Genomic DNA, 8,104 nt, shown 5'->3' with positions numbered 1-8,104 from the left:
CCAGAGGAGGGCGACTAAAATGATCAAGGGTCTGGAGAACAAGCCCTATGAGGAGCGGCTTAGGGAACTGGGCATGTTTAGCCTGAAGAAGAGAAGGCTGAGAGGAGATATGATAGCCATGTATAAATATGTGAGAGGAAGCCACAGGGAGGAGGGAGCAAGCTTGTTTTCTGCTTCCTTGGAGACTAGGACGCGGAACAATGGCTTCAAACTACAAGAGAGGAGATTCCATCTGAACATTAGGAAGAACTTCCTGACTGTGAGAGCCGTTCAGCAGTGGAACTCTCTGCCCCGGAGTGTGGTGGAGGCTCCTTCTTTGGAAGCTTTTAAGCAGAGGCTGGATGGCCATTTGTCAGGGGTGATTTGAATGCAATATTCCTGCTTCTTGGCAGGGGGTTGGACTGGATGGCCCATGAGGTCTCTTCCAACTCTTTGATTCTATGATTCTATGATTCTATGATTTGGTTTTAATTGTAATTGTTTATTTGATAGGTGTGTGTATGGCATCAAACTGCTGCCTGTTGTAAGGCCGCCTTGAGTCCCCTCTGGGGTGAGAAAGGCAGGATATAAATATGGTAAACAAACAAACAAACAAAGTGAACCTTGCTAACATACTAGACACAGACAGAAAAATGGGTAGGACAGTGTGCTTCTGCAGGGCTGATTTTCGCAAGGCAGGCTCCCAGATGCACTGGACTACAATGTCCATCATCCTTAATTTATTTCATTTACCCTATTTATACCCCACCTTTCTCTACCCCAAAGGGGACTCAAGGCGGCTTACATATAGGCAATTATTCAATGCCTTAAAACACATACAATTCAAGTAACATTAAAATTAAATTAAAATTAATACATATTAAGCATTTAAAATGTTTTAAAACATTGCATTCAATATAAAATTATGCCATGTTGGCTGAGAATAATGGGAGTTTACATTCAGCAGGCACTGGGTTTAATGGGCAGAGTGCTGCAGGGGGGTGGAAGCTATGGAAATCTTCCATGGTATCAGTGACCATTTCATTATGTCGATCAGCAGGAGTCCCCTCTCTGGATGACTAGGGACCCTTCCACACAGTTGAATGAAATCCCATTGACTGGAATATATGTCACTTTGGACTCAGATCACCCAGTTTAAAGCAGATATTGTGGGGTTTTCTGCCTTGATGTTCTGGGATATAGGGCTGTGTAGAAGGGCCCTAGCAGTTCCTGACCTCAGAGGAATGAAAATAAGTTTTGAGCAACCCGATTGAGCAATCCTCAGGCTTGGGGATATTTGCTGCGATGGGAGTGATGCCCTTTGATAAGAACTGAACTGGAGACGTTCCTAGAAATGTATCTGGGGGGTTGCAAATGGCAAAGGCCTGAAAAGCAGGATTCTTTAGTGAGAGAAATGACCCCTGGATGACAGCTGGGAGGACTGAGGCCAGACAGGACACCCAAGGTGTGTGTCTTAGCCTAGGCTCTTTGGGAGCCAAGTTACATACAACTATTGTCTCCAAGGGCAGTGATCCCACATTTCTGCGTAATCCTAAGGAGGATGGGCTGTTCCTTTTGGTGTCTCAAAATTAATGAAGACAAATGATAGGCTCTGGCTTGAATGGTGATAACAATGCCTGGTTGCTCACTCATTCATATTCGGTTACAAGGAGGGAGAACAACATGTTGTAAAATTGTGAAAAGTTCCAGACTTCTCAACTGAAAATTTAAGATCTTTTGAATGACCCAAAAAACATCTAGGCCTTCTTTTTCAAAAGCAGCTTTCTAGGAGAGTTAAATTAGTGTCATTGACTCGCATAAGAGAGGACAGGCAGAGTTGCTCATCTGCAGCTAGGATTACTGCTATTGTTCTTGTTGAGTGCTTTCAAGTCATTTTTTATTTAGGGCAACTCTGAGGTGAACCTATCACAGGGTTTTCTTTGCAAGAATTGCTCAGAAGACTTTTTTGCTTCTGCCTTCTACTGTGGCTGAGAGAGTGTGACTTGCCCAAGTGGAGCTTTGAATCCTGATCTCCAGAATCCTAGTCCAACACTCAAACCACCACATCAAATTGACTCTCAGAATTGCTTCTGCATTTTCAAAAAGTGGAAACAGATAATTTGCATATACTAATATATATCCACCTGTATAGGTAATCCTATTGTAGGTGTGAGCACATGCCAATGACAGGCAAGGTTTTCTGCTGCTCTGCAGGGACTAGGACACAGAGCAATGAATTTGGATTGCACGAAAAGTGGTTCCACCTAAGCATTAGAAAGAACTTCCTGATAGCAATATTGATTTGACAGTGGAATACGCTGCTTCAGAGTGTGGTGGAAGTTTTTAAATGGAGGCCGGATAGCCATCTGTCAGGAGAGTTTCTGTGTTGTAGCTCAGAAGTTTCAGCAGTCACACTATCCAGGGGCTGCTGGGTTCACTGATGATGCCAATTCAGAAAGGATTGTGGGCTTTCCTGGGATTCAAAACACAAGCCAAGGGAATGATACAGGCCAAGGAAATGAAACTGCCTCAGGTAGTAATGCAGGTCAAGAGAATGCAAATTGCTTCTGAGCTCCCAGGTTAGTCATAGGAGTCAGAAACAACATCCTTAGATAAAGGGTCGAGTGAAGATTAATTGACAGAAAACTCTCAAGAGAGAACACCTGTCAATATGAAGCTAAACAAGGATTTACATTTGCAGATTAGGGCAGATAGTCAGCTCCATAGATTAACAAGTCTCTGTGGGAAACAATAGAGAAAGTTTGTGTAAAATGCCATGACTTCATGTCTATTTATTAGTAGCCAATTCAGTTCAGGCAACATGTGAGTGAAAAGTTCTCTGGATCTTGTTTCAAGTCAAGCCTTAGTTTTAGATTTAAGTATGTGGACTTAAGCTGTTGTTGTGGGTTTTGTCTATTCTTAGACTGTGTTACCCTTGGATTTATATGGGACATTTGGATTCCAGTTTGGTTATCACCCATTGCTAAACCATTTTGGCTTATACATCTTCCTTCTTTATTCCTTTCCCCCCATATATTTTATGTGTTTTTACAAGAAACGGTTTGCTTATACTCAGGACTCTTGCATGGTGCTTTGGCCATAGGTGACTCTAGGCCTGAGGTGCAAAATCCTGTGTGTTCCTGCATGAAAGAATGGGGCTGGACTGGTTGGTCCTTTTGGTCTTTTCCAATTCTATAATAGGTGGTCTGTGGTTTGTTCTCCTCCATACTCACATGACATGGACTTCACTTTGAGACCCCGTTTCTTAAGGTTGGCTCTTTATCTTGTGGTGCCAGAGCGCAGTATGTTCAGCGCCTTCCAAGTCACCCAGTCTTCTGTGTGCCCAGGGGGGAGTCTCCCATTCAATATCAGCCATGGCTTGAGGTTCCGGGTTTTATCCAGCCACTCTCGCTTGCTGAGATATTTGTGCGAGTATCTCTGTAGACCAGAAAAATGGGATGACAGGGAATCAGTCAAAGCTATCCCTGCTGAATCAGGACAGTTGGATAGTATGATGCATGCATGCATACATACATGTATTCTTTCATCCTCAATCCTCCATCTGACCTGTGTTCTCTCAACTCAGGCTATATATACATATCTTTGCTTTGCTGCTGGCTCATAACTTGCAACCATATTCTGTCCTGTTTTTCTGTTTCTGCTGTTAGTTTACAAGTATCTCTGAAGTGTCCCTGCCAGCATCCTTTCCTCTGACTATCAAAAACAATTTCCTTTCCTGGCTAGGCCTTGTCAGCAACTTATTCCTTAAGGACTCAATACGACTGCCAGGCATGTAGCCGGGGGGGGGGGGGGGGGCCTCGGGGGGCTTCAGCCCCCCCCCCGAAATTCTCATGGTGGTTCACGAAAAGGCCTTATTGGTGCATTATTTAAACTGTTATGTTTATTCATATCATGATCTGATCACCATACTCAATATATCCCATATGCATGGGGGTATTGGGGTAATGATACAAAAGGTTTGCTAGGCTAGACCCTCTTTCACTCAGACTCAGCCCCCCCCCCCCCCGAAACTCAGCCCCCCCGAAACCCCCCCTGAAAAAAAATTCAGCCCCCCCCCCCCCCCCGAAACGAAATCCTGGCTACGGGCCTGACGACTGCTGACCACTCATGCTACCAAGGCCATTTTATTTTTATGAGAATGGTAGGGGAAAATGTTAATGGCTGCTGGAATCCATGATGATGTTTCTCCAGCCATCCCCATAAATGAAATAACATATAAACCTTGAACTCCATTATGGTCTCCAAGCATTTAGTATATCTCATTTAGTATAAACATTTTTCATTCTCACTAGAGCATGAATAGTTTTAAATGGGATAGTTAAAATGTTTAAAACCAATCATGTTTCTGTTGTCATTCCAGGGTGTTTTCCCTCACCCACTTTCATCAGGGATGAGTTTAAGCTGTTTGTACTCTGTACTCTGGCTATTTCCAAGCAACAAAAATCTAATGCATGCAATTAATAGCCTATCAAAATCATGCTACCATGCCCCCAAACCCCAATGATGTTAAACATCAGGACTTGTTTCACAGCAGCAGTTCTTTTACAGTCTGTTTTTTTACTTTGTATTTCGTTCAAAAGGCAGCTGATGAATCTGCTCTGACAATTTGCAAGACCTCCAGTCAATTGATGACTTTTATTTGTCCAATGTGTGGTGAAAACTGCAAAAACAAAGATGAACTTTTGAGCTTTGTGGCTGTCATTAACTCAAGAGTCAAGTGCAAAGGGCCAGAGGGTTTGCCTCTGTCCTTTACATCTTGCCAGCTGGGTGGCTTAATGAGCAGCACAAGGATTCTCATCAAGGTGAAATTATCAGACCAATGGCAACAATTATGAGCAAAAGGGGCGTACAGAGGTTTCCCCAGTTGACTTTGAAGCTTGAGTCATTGATTCAAACTTGAGTCAGTGAATCTGGGCTGATTCAGATTCCTTTGAACCCTGTTCAAGGAAATGGCATACCACCCCTGAGTATTTTTTGCCTAAGAAAACCCTATAAAATTCATGGGGTTGCCGTAAGTCTGCAGGCAGCTTGAAGGTATACAGACAACCCATTTTCAATGCTGAATCCTGATCAATATTCAGTAATCTAGATCTTTGAATCCCCCACTAAGCTGCTTCCAGAAATCAAACAGCTATAATGTTTCAGCTGTTTTACACAAATATATGAATATGGAGACACAATATCTCTTCAAAGCAAAGATGATAATAATAATAATAATAATAATAAGCATAATAATACGACTTCATTTGTAACCCGCTACCATCTCCTGAGTGACTCGGTGTGGCTTACATGAGGCCGAGCCCACAATAGAACAATAACAATAACAGCAATAATACAAAACAATACAAAAACTCATAGTAAAATAAGCAAAAAAAAAAACCAATAACAATAACACGACGCATTAAAAAACCAATGGCTGGGCCAAATGTAATAATTAAAATTTTTCAAAGTAATGCTGGGCATGAACAGGAAACATGTAATTGGGATAGAGGTTTTGGAGGGGGAGAAAATGTGCAGACAATCTAAAATCATTATTAAAGTGTTTTTTGTGAATCCCTGCTGGGCTGCAGTCAGTTCTAAAGGTTTTTGTATTGGCCACATTTAAATTTGCTATTGTAAAAAAGAAAGAAAGACAGAAAAGAAAAAGAAATACATTAATCCTGCCAGTTGCTTCTGTTTCCTACACTTTGTTGGTTGCTTTGGTGTCTATGCCTGTGTGCATACACATGTAATTGTTATCGAACACCACTACCCCCACCCCTAATAAAAAGGATTTATAGTTATGGATTTATAGTTTTCCAGGGGCAACAAGCCAGAATGAGATAAAGCAGCATCCTCTCTTTTGCATAAAGCTCCTAGGCCTCCCCATCACCCCCACCCAGGCCTCTCCCTCCCTCCCCTCTATAAACTATATTTTAACCCACTTATATTCCTATAAATCTATTAAACACATTCTATTTTACTTCTGGGACAGAAAAACATTAACCCCTACCTGACCTTGGCCAGAAAGCAAATTATACAGCTATTGTTTCACATTGGGAATGGTCCCAGGCATGGCTCAAGACAAAGGAGACTTTGGGTCATTGCAACATCCTTCATCTGGCTGGCCTAGAAAAAGACATAATCATCCTTAGACATCCAAAGCCAAAATGTATATTTATCCCTTTCTGTGTAACTTTTATGTTTTTATATAATGTATCTATTTCCCAAGTCTGAAATGTATAAGCTGTACTTTTATTCTCCTTATTCTTATATGTACTAAATATAAGAAACTAAACTGCCTGACTCAAGCCAAAGCCAGGAATGCTTTCTCAGCCTCAGTCAAAGAATATAAAAAGCAATAGGTATCTTTCTTTACCTAGCCCAAGCCAAGACCACAGAGATCAGCTTCCATTGTTCTTCACTGTTCCGGGATTTCATGATCTCATCATCCCCACCCTGGACCCCTCCTGTCCTGGAACGGCAGCACTTCCCGGAGACTCCTCTACACCCACAGTGCTCTCTCCACCTGGTTGGGAGGGGATTTCCAGCCACATCATCAGAGCTCAGCCAACCAGAAATAGAAGAGGGATGATTCAATCTGGAACAATGGGCCTGGTTATTTAAAAAGTGTTGTAGAGAGCACATGCACTCTTATGCTTGTAATTTTGGAGCAGAAGCTCGCAAGCATCACATCTTGGCCAATAAAATGCCTCTGTCCTTAGTCTTTGCTTCACTGGTGAGTTTTTAATCTGGAACTTTGGTTATTAATTATGGTTAGCATAGCTCACCAGGCTGTTCCCTCTCATTATATTGAAAGAAATAAAAATAATAATTATTATTATAATAATAATTATAATTCAGTAATTAATAATAATCAAAGCATTAAGGTGCTGTAATAAAAGCATTAAGGTGCTTTAACAATATCACACTGGGTTCTAAAAGAATTGCCATGTTTCCTGATGCTGACCACCTTGGCTTGTTCCAGCATCATACAAACAGACAGCCAATGAGAGACACATTCAATTATGGGAGAAATCCATTAATTTAAACTGACCTGGGGAGTAGCAACAAAAAGTCCCTGATAATGCTGGGACTTCCCTGGGAATATTCTGGCTTGGGAAAAACATTGTGCAGGTCTCCAAAATAGTACTGTTGTGCACAGGAGCAAAACCTGGAATGTTGAGATTTCTTTGTTGTCTGTAGAGACTCTCACACAAAACACAGTTACAGCACTATGACTCCATTTGAGCTGCTGTACCTGTATCTCATAGGATCCTGGGATTTGTAGTTTAGTCATAAGCACCGCGACTCCCTGTCTAGAGATTCCAAGTAGCACTGTAATTGTGTTGTATGAAGGGACTGGAGAGTGGGTGCAAGATTGTTTGCCCAGCAAGCTAGAAGTGGAACTTGCGAAGTCCAATTTTCCATCTCTCATTTACATTTCCCAACCATGGTATTTCATCATATGATTCAGGTGCAGGTACACTGTCTCTCTCTCCCTCTCTTCACTCCTGCCATTAATTTAAATGGCATTCAATTACTTTAGATGGAGATATTCAGCTTGGAATCCAAATTGGACCAATCTACTACACCAGGGTTCCCCAAACTTTTAAGCCTAGGGCCAATTCATGGTCCCTCAGACTGTTGGGGGCCCAGCCTATAGTTTGGGGAAAAAAACATGATTTCCTATGCACACCATCTATTAATTATATGTAGTGCAAAAATCCATGAAAAACTTGGTGAGCCTTATGCTGCCTGCGGGTCGTAGTTTGAGGACTCCTGCACTAAACATTTGAGCTGATCTGAATTTGTCTGAATTGGCTTGGTTCACTTGAGGATTTGTGAATTGGCCAAAATATTCCCACAGCCCTGATAAACAGTGTTCTGTTACTTGCATTTTTTCCAAAGGCCTGCTTCAGTGTGTTTGTTTTTTAAATGTTCATAATTTAGCATCCCGAGTAAATGATCCAAAGTAATCTGATGTCCACATTGCTTTTGCATAACAAGTTATATACCTGCAGATCAGAGATGTGATTAAGAAGGCTCGGCTCAAGGTTCCTTTTTATAACACAGCTATATTTGTGTGTGTGTGTGTGTGTGTGTCAGAGAGAGAGAGAGAGAG

The 8,104-nt window shown here is 41.7% G+C and overlaps 1 long non-coding RNA gene across 2 annotated transcripts; it reads right to left on the bottom strand.

Annotated features, from left to right (window-relative positions):
* Positions 1 to 462: 462 nt before the first annotated feature.
* Positions 463 to 6,459, bottom strand: LOC132766634 (uncharacterized). 2 transcript variants are annotated; one of them, XR_010909220.1, is made up of 4 exons: positions 6,359 to 6,459; positions 5,993 to 6,108; positions 3,213 to 3,417; positions 463 to 2,452 (listed from the first exon to the last, which is right to left on the bottom strand). It is a non-coding gene; the product is annotated as an uncharacterized lncRNA (long non-coding RNA). The 2 variants fall into 2 exon arrangements; XR_009630524.2 differs by having other exon boundaries at positions 463 to 3,417.
* Positions 6,460 to 8,104: the final 1,645 nt, after the last annotated feature.

This window comes from Anolis sagrei, chromosome 2, assembly GCF_037176765.1.
Source record: "Anolis sagrei isolate rAnoSag1 chromosome 2, rAnoSag1.mat, whole genome shotgun sequence".
In the NCBI taxonomy this organism is placed as follows: domain Eukaryota; kingdom Metazoa; phylum Chordata; class Lepidosauria; order Squamata; family Dactyloidae; genus Anolis; species Anolis sagrei.
This window is presented reverse-complemented; position numbering and strand designations above follow the sequence as displayed.